The sequence below is a fragment of the Lytechinus pictus genome, chromosome 1, assembly GCF_037042905.1.
Source record: "Lytechinus pictus isolate F3 Inbred chromosome 1, Lp3.0, whole genome shotgun sequence".
In the NCBI taxonomy this organism is placed as follows: Eukaryota; Metazoa; Echinodermata; class Echinoidea; order Temnopleuroida; family Toxopneustidae; genus Lytechinus; species Lytechinus pictus.
This window is the reverse complement of record NC_087245.1, coordinates 41,680,826-41,693,812: the sequence shown is the minus strand read 5'-3', so window position 1 is coordinate 41,693,812 and position 12,987 is coordinate 41,680,826. Positions and strand designations below refer to the sequence as shown.

The following is a 12,987-nucleotide window of genomic DNA, read 5'->3' as shown; positions in this document are numbered from 1 at the left end:
CTTGATATAGTGCCAGAATCGTAACCGGTCTTGATCAATCGAAACAGTTATTATCAGAAACCTTAGCTATGAATGTACATATGCGAAAAGCTTCCTCAATCGCAAGCTCTGTCCCGAATGAAGAATACAATTCGCAGAAACCAAAATCTTGTTTGAATGATCAGCATGATCAAAGACCTTTTATTGATGTATTGCTTTGACAATGGTCGATCCGAAACGAATGCTTTGACCAGTTTCAAACATGCCAAGGTGGCTTGACACCCCTGGAAACCAGCACTTCGCAATAAATTTAACGGTAGACAATTAAGATATCAATGTTATACTTCGCATGTTGATGAAAACTTACATGTCTTTTCCAGTCTTGCGTTTAATGGGAGATTGGCGGGTTGCGGGTTGGTCAAAGGCTTTCACGCAAAGTGGCAATATGATGTCCGCCTCCTAAGGGAATCAGGTGTTTTAATTGAGTTTTTCATGCAAATATCATGTTAATTTCGACTGGTTCTGAAGACTGGTTTAATTCAAACTCTAGCTTAAAGGTGTGGTCTAACTATAGATAGCCAATCGGGAGTGATCTTCAACTGTAGAGGCTCAATGTATCAGCTAATTGGCTCTCAAATCATTCATAAGATAAACTCTTCACCATTAAAGAACTGGGGAAGAGCACATCAAACATAAGAAACATGCAATGTAAACAAATTGTTGACATTTTTGTCTTCCGGTAATTTTAGCACAAAGTTAGACCATGCATGGTCAAAGTTAAACCCGACTTCAGAATACAGGCCAAATTTTTTTTAAGTGATTCAATCTCACCGAATTGTTTTTCAATGGAAAGTAGTTAGCATTTATGCATTTTACTTTGTAATAATGTGAATCACGAATGAGGTAAAAAATAAATAAATAAAACGTAGTTTGAATTACAGATCTACGCAGCGGGGACGGAGGTGCAATTTTTCAACAAACATCCATTTGCATCAGTACAAATTCAAAATCACGTAAAACTCCCGTACAATTCTGTCGCTCATAATTATGTTTCGATCATTTTCACATATTCCTGCCCCCCGCCTCCGAAAAAATACCGCGTACGGTCAAATTTTCGCATACTTACTCTTGTTGCTATGTCGGTAAGCCTCTGACAAGCTTTCCGGTTGCGTTGCATCTGGACAAATAATAAGAAACCAACATTAACATCTGACATGATATAATCCACATAACATTTGTTATTTCAAAAGTACACTTGAAATCTGAAAATGGCAGTAAGCATGTCTATGCCCGACACTGCTTGGTGATTAGACAATATCAAAACTCAATTCATATTGTTTATGCCATGTATAATACGACAATAATATAGAGGTCTATATAGATTCTACGTACTCTGATTTTTTGTTTACTTCCTCATCAAAAATATTCAAAGGTTTTACTTTGATTAGTCTATCTTTAGTTCACATGTTTACGTTATTTTCTTATTTCTTGTCCATACGCGACGAAAGATCAGCTTTTTTATATAATGATGTAGCCTATATGATTTTGAATTTTTAATGCTTAAATTAGCCATTACGTTTATCCCTTATGAATTCAACTGTTAAAGCTCGATTTTTGATTTTTTTTTTTTTTTTTTTGGGGGGGGGGGGTCTGATTTTTCACAAATATGATCTTAACGATTCATTCGTTGGCCATCAATAGGCCTATCTTTCAGGCTATTTCACTCTATTAGGATTCATTTTCTTTTTAAATTCGCGTGAGCCACTGACCAATCCCAACCCAGATTCAAGTGAACCTTATATGTCTTTAATATGTCTGTAAAGCGCTTAGAGACGTCGTTCCGATGTATTAAGCGCTATATAAATGCGGAATATTATTATTATTACTTATCAACAGTTCATCAATAGTTCACGTGCTAAAATTTCATGGTTAAATTACACCTTGATGCGTTTATTTCAGTCCCATCCTTAACTTTCGACGGGATTTGATTACGCAAATACTGGCAAACACAAACGGTCTTGATTTTTATGTCTGCTACCGGCAACCGTTGTCGCACGTGGAGATCGTGTCACGTGCATGAGTATAGCTTTGTAATGTTACGTAATGAGGATGTAAATATACCGAATGTTCGATAGTAGAAAAGGGTAGAAAGGCCCATCATAACAAAGTAGCCTTTGTCAAAAATCGACGAATCGAAACAGCAGTGCCGCCCTAGACTCGAAATAAACGACATATTTGCACATTTTCGTCCGGTCCGAAACTTAAGACATGTACTGTCCCGGTCCACCAGCTTTCGACATAAACCTCTAATCTGTGTTTTGACGCGTATTTCCAATAGATTCTCAACGTTCCAATGAGCGTCCGCGGAGTGAGTGCGAAAATACGCTATTAAAGAACCGGATGCGTACGAGGTCTGCGATACGTCAGTGCAAGAATTCACTTTAGTTAGAAATACTGGAAGCCGGCCCCAGTTAGAAAAACAGCGTCCAGATTTTGGAAAAAAAAATATTTTAGGGTAAAAAAATATAGAATAAATTCTACATGGGGAAGGTCAACCTGACGATAATAGTCGATATATATATATATATATATATATATATAATATATATATATATATGTATAAGGTTTGATGAAAATTCATCAAAGAATAAGAGTGTTGAATCTTTAAAATCTAACCATAGGATCCCCCACAAAAAAGTACAAAAAAATCCCTCCCCCTCTCTTTCTCTTCTCTGCAATTCACCGCTCTTTTTGCTCTCCCCCCTCTCCCTCTTTACTGTCTATTCGTATGCATGTTCTCCCATACCACAACCCTGCACCCCCCCCCCCCCTCTGTTTCTTCAACACCCCCATTTATCGGCCTGTGCCATGACATCGAGTTATCGCGTCGGTTCGAGCTTTCACGTAAACCAAACCATTAGGGAGGTGCCGTGGCCGAGTGGTCTAAGGCGCCTGGCTATACATGGATACTCTGGGGTTCGATCCCCGGCCGCGGAACTTATGCTTGTGAGCAAAACAGTAAATTCACAATACTCTTTTATCCTACATTCAAATGCATGAAAATGCCATATGCATTATTGCTGAATAGGTGTGCACTTAAAAAAAATCAAAGAAATGTCTCCCCTAAATTCCCGAAAGGTCGTGTTCGCAAGATTATCCGACCGTTTGTGAAAATTATCAAATATATCAAAGTTTGGTACAATTTACCCGATGTTTTGTGAAAATTATAAACCAAATATACAAAGGGTCGGGTGTTAAACTGGACCTGACCTTTCGGGAATTTAGGGTACCTTTTCTCGAAATGGTCGGGTTACGCGATTGTCCGACCGTCAGACGCTATAACCCACGTGATGGCACAATCACATTTTCGATACTGAACTTGCGTGACTTCTCGCGCATCACACTCGGCGAAAACATTACACTAACATGCTATATATACTACCTGCACATCTATAAATTTATTTTCGTTTCTTTTCACATTATAACTAAGTGCTATATTTTAAATATCTCTCATATTTCATATAATCTCGTTAATAACTTAAAACAGCATCATCAATGTGAGACATCCAGATCTTAACAGAGGTCAAAGAAATTGTTATTTTCATGACCTCATTTCTTTACATTTGGGGAAACATTCCATGAACAATGTCATATGTGATTTTCACTTACAGCCATTCGGATTCAAGGATTTATTGTAGCTAATGACATTTGTCGGTGAAAATCACTGACAGAAAAATAACAAATTATTGACAAACATTTATTTGCTAAAACAGACCCCACCCCAACCCTCGAATATGATCCATTTTGAAGGTTATCTTGTAATAAACAAAGTACTTTGAAACTTACTCTTAACATTTTCAAGAGTCTTGGCTCTTGACAGAATAGTATTTCAGTAGTAAGGCTGGGTTTATAGAGTTCAATTGTTTAATTTTTATTTATTTTAGACATGCAATCCCACAGCCAAGCTTTTAATAACCAACACCTACTGTAAGTAATGTTAGTCACGAACAGTGGTCCGTGTATACTATTCACATGCATAAGAAATAAATAGACCAGAGTCTACTCCACTGTTAAATATATCAGTTGAATATTATCAAGCATTATATATATATATACCTACAGTACCTATAATAATGATAATGATATGCAAAATATATAATACAAATGTTCCTTAGCCTTAGCATTGCACATTATAACTACAGCCATTTACTACACCTGGGTAGGAAGTGGCAAACGTAGATAAATGCCTTGTCAGAGGATGCAAATGCTGAGGTGGAATGTGAACCCTAATGTCAGAAGACTTGTCAACTGATGGACAACACGTCTACATTTGTGTGTGTGAGGGTGTGTGTATGTATGTATCTTTCTATCTGTCTATCTACCGCTCCATCATGAGATGAAATGAGGCAAATTTCAGGTGAACAATATTTCATTCACTGTTTCATATTAAAAAAACATAAGTTTTTAATCCATCCAAGGATCATACTGGTCCGATAATTCCACATATATATAACGATACCCAAAATAACACCTCAAATATTCACAAGACACTATGAATTCATTCATTTAAATCAAACATACATTAATTTATTATCTTTGCAATCAACTCTTAGAGTGAATTCAAAGATATGTAATTTGAGGAACATATATATAAAAGTAAAAAAATATGCATAGTACATGTATTTCTAAAATTTGAATAAAATGTTGCTTTATAATATTTTGTCACAGCATGCAAGTCTTCTTGAGAACAATCATTTTGTCTACATGCAATGTATAAACTTTTTATCTGATGATACATCTACCCTCAGAAAAAAATATGCTGAAAGACTGTTCATATTAGGTGATTTAAAGATTGATCATTGTTATATGTAGGAGGAATATCAAAGGTACAGTAGTTTGCATGCATATAGAACCAGGGGCGGATCCAGGATTTTCCAAAAGGGGGGGGGGGGGCAAATTTCTTGGAGGAAAATTTTGACAAACCCCCCAAAAAAGGTTTTCAACAACAAATGAAGACAATTGAAGGATATTTCATACCGAAAAAAATTGACAAGCCAAAAAAAAAAAAGTCTCTAATTTCAAAAGAGGGGGCACACCTAAAGAGATTCTCAAAAGGGGGGCACATGCCCCCTGTGCCCCCCCCCCTGTCTCCGTGCCTGTACAGAACTCCCATTTTCACTATGTGCATAATAGAGTCTGAAGTAGTGAGACTACATGGGTATATGTACTTTGGCTGCTTCTCTTATTCAACACATATTAAGGTACCTAGACATGGTACTAGTGCTGGTTCATATTTGATTTCAATGTTTGCAATCATCGCCAGCAAAATATTGCCAAGTCTGAAAAGTTATCATGTGCATTCATTAATAACTGCAATTCTGTGAGAGCAGGGAAGGGACAAAGAAAAGGCTGGCTTTCATCAATGCCTGTCCATGAAAAGCAAGCATTTGGGTACCAATATAAAAAGTTCTGATTTGGTTTAAGGACGTTCCACAGTTATATTTGTGCGCATTATGATCTGCGCATAGTTTACACTCTGCGCGCTGACGTCACAATGGATGAACAGGTATTAATTAGCTGCGGGTATGAGCTGATTTTTCTCATCTTCTGCACTTTAACTGCAGATCCGATGCGTTATTTCATGAAGCTAAAAAATTGAATTATTCCATGGACCATTAAAAAAAATATTCTCTACAATTTCAAAATACTTTACTCTGCAGTGCTGCCAAGAATCACGAATATTAGCCCGAGTTTGAATAAATGGTAGAGTGGTTTTGATTTTTTCTTCACATAGATACTAAGCATTTGGCCCATTTTTGGTGTTTTAACAAGCACATTTGCTCTAATAAAAATGCTGATAGTTTAAAAACAAGCACATGAACCCCTATTTTTTAATGTTTGTACCTCTTAGGTATACCTTCCTCTACAACTCTGCAAATTTTGGTGAAAATGACATGGATTTTGAATAAAGTGCAGCATTTATTGTACGTTTGTAGTTTGTTACTGAAATTTTACATTTTTCAGATTGGGATTTTGTTATCTTTTACGCCATTTTAAAGAACTGACAGTGCTGTTAAACTTAAAATTGCAAACAAATAGCACTATTAATAGATTCTCCATTCTAACGATACAATTATTAACTCTCTTGCGAAATTTGATGACTTTTTCATGTATTTTGAATGAGTAATGGAGGTTTAAACTCATTGTAGTAATCTTGGGCGGTCTAAAAATGCCAAATTCTTTTGAATGCGCAATTCTTAAGAACATCAATTTGGGTGAACTTTTAAGCTCTATAGCAAAAAATCAAGCACATGGACCTATGTTAATTTTTGCATATTTCGAATATTAAGGTTCTAAAGTATCTATGTGCAAAGTTTGGTGAAAATGACATGGATTTCACTTTAACTGTGGAACGTCCTTAAAACAATACAAAAGTGTGTTCAGCATTTGTGGTCAATAAATAGTGATTATTTTTTATAATCAACAATATTTTTTTGCATATCATGTTACTGTAATATATCAACATTTTTAATCATAAAACAATTATTGAATATTCAATATTGCATAATTTTGACAATATCAAAAATATCCTACTATTTGTCAAAGCATGAAATATGGGTCTGAGCTTACAGACTAGAACAAAATGGTGGGAATCGGCTTCAACCTGCAGATGTCAACTATTCAAACACAATTTGATGGCGATTCTGATCATATCTTTATTGATCTTGCTCTACTCATTCCCAGACCACTTTAGTATTATTTCTTTAGAAAATAAAAGTCATGATACCCATGGTAAAAGAATGACTGATAAAATAAACTCCTTTTGGTCAATAGTGCAAAGAATATGTGAAAAAATTTCAAAAGAAACTGACTTAATTCACTTGAATTAAAAATTTCAATTTATATACAGTTTGTGATGAGAGAATAATGGAATAAAATTGACCCCCCCCCCCAAAAAAAAAAATCAATTTTATAACGCATCTGTCTTGGAATTTCATGAATAGAAGCATTAGATTTTATTTTCATTATACCACTGAATCATGGACGAAGCATTGATTTTCATTAAAATAAACAATAAACTTAGTAGGTTGCTTCGCTGGATTAGTATATGTGAATAAAAGCCAATGTTTTGACCATGGTTCATGGTTATAATGAAAATGCTTTCATTCATGATATTCCATTTTAGAGGTCTTATAAAATTGATTTTTATTGTCTATGCTGATACACTCATGAGGCAGAATGAAGAGAAGAAGGTACAGGGGGAGGGGACACGGGAGAGGGGAAGGGGAGGGGAGAGAAGGCAGGTGAAAGAAGGTAGTGGAAATGGGTGGAGTTGCAGGGAGATGAATAATATTCATAATAATAATTCATATTCCTATAGCGCCTTTTCCAGATGGAGAATCAAACACTTCCAGTCAAAAGCAAGGGTGCGAGTCAAAGACACTACAAGCGAGAGCTGCGCCCCGAGATCCGGGGAGAAGAGCAGGGGGAAAAGTAATTGACTGCACTAAGCCAACACTGTCTCAGAATATGGGACTACTCAAAGGAGAACATAAAAAACAACTACAATCTAGCTTTCATATGCCACGTACAAGGCAGGCCTGGTACAAGGTAAAAGAAACCTAATACCTAAATTACAAACAGTAAAAGAGGTAAGGTAATTTGAAATAAAGAAAAATAACCAAATGCGCATAATATTAAACCCAATTTGGGAAGTGTATTTAGCTGTCCTGAGTGCCATGATTCTTCCAAGGCATGTGATTCAAAAATGAGAATGATCAATGGCGTCAACAATTCGCTTTGGCTATACATGAAAAAGTCCAGGGTTCGATCCCCGGCCACAGCACCTATGCCCGTGAGCAAGGCATTTAATCTACAGTGCTCGCTTATCCTGCTTTCAAATAAATGAAAATGCTATATGCATTATTGGTAACTAGGTGTGAACTTGTTTAAAAAACAAAAATATTCGGGCTGCAAGTTAATCAGATCAACTACAAAATCAGGTAGATACATCTAATTATTGATGTAAATTATAATAGCAACAGACGTATATATCGTACCACCTATCTAGATATAATCTATTCTGAGGTGCACTTTTATGACTACCCTGGGATCAGCTCGAGCTGCTGTTTTCAGCACTGTGCAGTCAAAGAGATAATCATGGTCGGTTCCCATTCACCTCACCTTGGTGAGTGAAGGACAATGTGGATCATTATCTTGCTGCTCAAAGGAAATTATGCCATGACTGGGATTTGAACCAACGAGCCTCTGTTTCTTAAAGTGCAAAGACCAATCCACTGGGACACAGAGGCAAGTGGAGGAGGGTTGGGCTGAGGATGGAGGGTGTACTGAATCGGGTCAATGGAGTGAAGGGGGTGAGGGCGATTGCTGCGAGTGTGAGGTGAATCGGGCCATCCTCGTTCACAGGGACAAAACCGGATTTAAAACTTTGGATTAACTACTACTACTGTACTACACGATGCTGTAAATCTGAATATAACCTGGAATCAAGTGGATCCTCCTTCCGCTGACTTGTTCTTTTCTAAATTAGGTTTGTTAAGATACCTGTTCCTTCTGGTTCTCTTTGGTTGTTGTTCTTCCGGAGCCACCTTGAAATAACCTGGTTTAAAAAAAAAAAGGAAAGTCTTTGGCCCATATTCTCAAGAGAGTTTTTTTAATTTACCATGGTAACAATATATGTATGTTTACCCCGGCAAAAACTCCGGTGTTGATTTAACACCAGCCCGGAATCTATGTATATGTCCACACCAGAGAAGTATTGAAACAACACCAGTTTGGAATCAAACCCATGCTGTTTTAATACTAATTGGTGTTGTATAAACACTTAATCTGGTGTTAGACCAAAACCAAACTGGTGTAGTTTAACACTTCTCTGGTGTGGACATATGTAGATTCCGGGCTGGTGTTAAATCAACACTGGTGTTTTGGCAGTGTTCAGTTCTGATAACTGTTCTCCCAGCGGGCCCTGCTATTATTATTATTATTATGGTACAAAACCATGGTTTATGCAGATGTCTTGTATTATCGCATTTCCCTTTTAGTACCCATTGCCAAAAATGCACATTTAATTGGATTGTTCTTAGCGTACACGATGAAATAAGCGTTATTACGTACAAAACACTGCATAGTCCTTTGGTAATGCACCATGGTACAATTGAAACCTCTTTCAAGATTACAGGACTTAATTAAAGTCTGTAAATGATCAGTTTGAAATTCATGAACTTGGGATGAAGGGAATAGTTTAAAATTTAGGAATGAGACAGTTGAAATATGATTCCAATGCTGTCTCACCTGCATCACGCGATTCAATATAGCAGCAGTGCTGATTTTGAAAACTTCTATAAAATAATTATTCAAAAAACACTATTCATATAATGATACAATACTACGTTCATTGACATTTGACCTTGATCATGTGACCTTAAAGTTGTCAGTGATATTTGATTACCCCTATATCCACATTTTATACACTATATCTATAAACTTAGAAAGTTATGACAACAATCTAATAATTACCTCTAAAATGGCCAAAGTTCAATGACCTTAAATGACCTTTGACTTTGGTCATGTGACCTGAAACTCGCACAAGATGTTCAGTGATACTTGGTTACTCTTATGTCCACATTTTATGAACTAGACCTATACACTTACAGAGATATGAAGGTAATTCAACAAATACCTCCAACATGGCCAAAGTTCATTGACCTTAAATGACCTTCAACCTTGGTCATGTGACCTGAAACTCGGACGGGATGTTCAAAGATACTTGATTACTCTTATGGCCTAGTTTCATCAGATCCATAAATTTTTAAAGTTATGATGGTAATTCAACAGATACCCCATTATGGCCAAAGTAAGTTCATTGACCTTTGACATTGGTCATGTGACCTGAAATTCGCACAGGATGTTCAGTGATACTTGATTACTCTTATGTCCAAGTTCTTATGTCCAAGTTTTATGAACTAGACCAATAGACTTTCAAAGTTATGATGGTAATTCAACAAATACCCCCAATTTGGCCTATGTTCATTGACCCTAAATGACCTTTGACCTTAATCATGTGACCTGAAACTTGCACAGGATGTTCAGCGATACTTGATTACTATTATGTCCAAGTTTAATGAATCAGATCCATAAACTTTCAAAGTTATGATGGTAATTCAACAGATACCTCCAATTTGGCCAAAGTTCATTGACCCTAAATGACCTTTGACCTTGGTCATGTGACATGAAACTCAAGTAATACATGATTAACCTTATGGCCAAGTTTCATGAACTAGGTCCATATATTTTCTAAGTTATGATGACATTTCAAAAACTTAACCTTAGGTTAAGATTTTGATGTTGATTCCCCCAACATGGTCTAAGTTCATTGACCCTAAATGACCTTTGACCTTGGTCATGTGACCTGGAACTCAGGCAGAATTTTCAGTAATACTTGATTAACCTTATGGCCAAGTTTTATGAACTAGGTCCATATACTTTCTAAGTTATGCTGTCATTTCAAACACTTAACCTTAGGTTAAGATTTGGTGTTGACGCCGCCGCCGTCATCGGAAAAGCGGCGCCTATAGTCTCACTCTGCTATGCAGGTGAGACAAAAATGGAATACATAGCATTGAAATGAATAATAGTTAATAAGCGCAAATATTGTGGAATAGATATATCTAATATGATCAAAATAGTATGATTAAAATGTAAATTAATTAATAATCGCAAAGGTAATTATAATCCTTGATGCATTAATAATTGCAATTGGATAATTGTAAACAAGGAGAAATTGAATTGAATTGAAACTTAATTAAAGTGAAAGTTAATTGTTGAATATAATATAAACATTGATTTTGAAAAGTAGTTAAATGTATATAACAAAACGTATATCACAAAATAATTGGAAATGCAGTGAAATAATATGAAAAATACTTCTTGAATATTTCAGGTTTTGCCAGGTGTTTCTGAAGTATATTCTAGCATTTCCCTGTACCTCCCTACATGTATAGCATTTATGAGGCGCCAATTATCTAGTTGCCTATTTAATGGCGCACTAGTATTAGCCCAGCTTTAGCTCCAGCTGCTAAAGGCGCTTGGTCCATTCAAGGAATTAATCCTGCCAGGAACCCATGCACCTCACCTGGGTTGAGTGCAGCACAACGTGGGTAAATTTCTTGCTGAAGGAAAACATGCCATGGCTGGGATTCGAACCCACGTCCCTCTGATTGAAAGACGAGAGTTGTAACCACTAGACCAAGACCCCCCCCCCCCCCCCCACTTCCCAGCATTTACAAGTTTTCCCACCTGGGCGTGAAATACCTAAATTTCCTGGGGAAACCGCCAACCCAGTATCAAACTTGATAAAACTCTTTCTACATACCTCTTTCTACGCATGTTGGAGTATCAGGGAAGTCTACGGACCAGAAGTGATCAGGGGTGCTGGGTGGACTGTAGTGACCCCTATGCCTTGAACAATCCTTCATTCTTATAGCAACCTCTTCATCGCTGAGACCAAGGCTTTTATAATACTACACAAACAAGAAAAGGATAATTGCATGATAATCAGATATTCATATGATGTTAAATGTTTAAATCCATCTCTTATCCACATTTGAGGCAGATGGGAGACCGGGCCCTGTCTTACAAAGAGTTATGATTGATCCAATCAATCGTAACTCTAGGGAAAGCCATCAGTGTCATGTTTTCTACAGGAAATGTGCACAATGTCCTTTGTATTAAAACAAAGATAAGCACAGTGAATTTTCAAGACAACGATGAATGCATGAATATACATCATAGCTAGAAAATATTTTGAACAAACATGCATAATACATGTAGATGTTGACTTTGCTGACGTCCATAGTTGGAGTGATCGGATCAATCGCAACTCTTTGTAAGACGGGGCCCTGGTACCTGTCTTACAACGAGTTATGATTGATCCAAACAACCTCAACTGTATGGAAATCCATCCATACCATAATTTTTTTTCTACAGGAAATTTGCACGATCTCCTTCGTAAACAAAGAGAATCACACTGAATCTTCACGAGAACAATGAATGTATGATAAAACATCATATCTAGAAAATAAATTTTGAACAAAACATGCATCTTAGATGTTGACGTTGCTGGCCATCCTTAGTTGTGGTTGATCAGATCAATCGCAATTCTTTGTACGACGGGGCCCAGACGAGTGGATTGGCACTGGGTAAGGAATTGGTAATCAGGAGGCCCTCTATATTATCTTTGGGAAAGAGAGCCTCCATGTTATACATCAAAGTCCAATCTGGGCTATACAAATGCCTGTTTGGTCTTATCCCATTATATCTAATCCCATCTTTCTCCAAGTGAAATGATTTAAAACTGTTTGGTCTTGTAGCCACTTTACGCAATACGAAGTAATCATTTTCTATAAAATTCAAACAATACAAGCAAAACCCATGTAACTAACATCCTTGTAAAAACCAAAACTCCTAGTTGGAAATGCTACAACAAGCAGGGTTGTTTTAGAGAGCTGAATATAAATTGTACAAAGGTGAAAATGGATTTAAGTTGAACTCTCAGGCCCATATTCTGAAGTCGGGTTTACCTTAACCATGGTCTAACTCTGTGCTAAAATTATGGTGAGCCAAACGTTTCAAAATTTTGTTTACAGTGAATGCTTCTCATGTTTACTGTGCTCTTTACTAATTCCTTAATGGTGAAGACAACTGTCATACTTATCCTTCCCAGGTAGTTAATAATGTTTTGGGAGTCAATTGAGCTGATACATTAAACCTCTACTGTTATAGATTTATGTTACAACTGGCTTTCCATAGTGACACCACAACTTTAAACCAGAGTTTAAATTAAACCCGACTTCAGAATACGGGCCTCAGTCTCTCACACCCCTGAATACAACATAATAGTACTGAAAGGAACGTTCACAGATGGACAGTCACCCAAGTGGATATAACACCAAGTGACCATTTGACCTATTAAAGCAATTACAATTATTA

The 12,987-nt window shown here is 36.7% G+C and overlaps 1 long non-coding RNA gene across 1 annotated transcript; it reads right to left on the bottom strand.

The window, feature by feature from the left end:
• Positions 1 to 3,415: 3,415 nt before the first annotated feature.
• LOC135154987 (uncharacterized) lies at positions 3,416 to 11,521 on the bottom strand. The gene is made up of 2 exons (XR_010294348.1): positions 11,372 to 11,521; positions 3,416 to 8,599 (listed from the first exon to the last, which is right to left on the bottom strand). It is a non-coding gene; the product is annotated as an uncharacterized LOC135154987 (long non-coding RNA).
• Between the last annotated feature and the right edge of the window lie 1,466 nt (positions 11,522 to 12,987).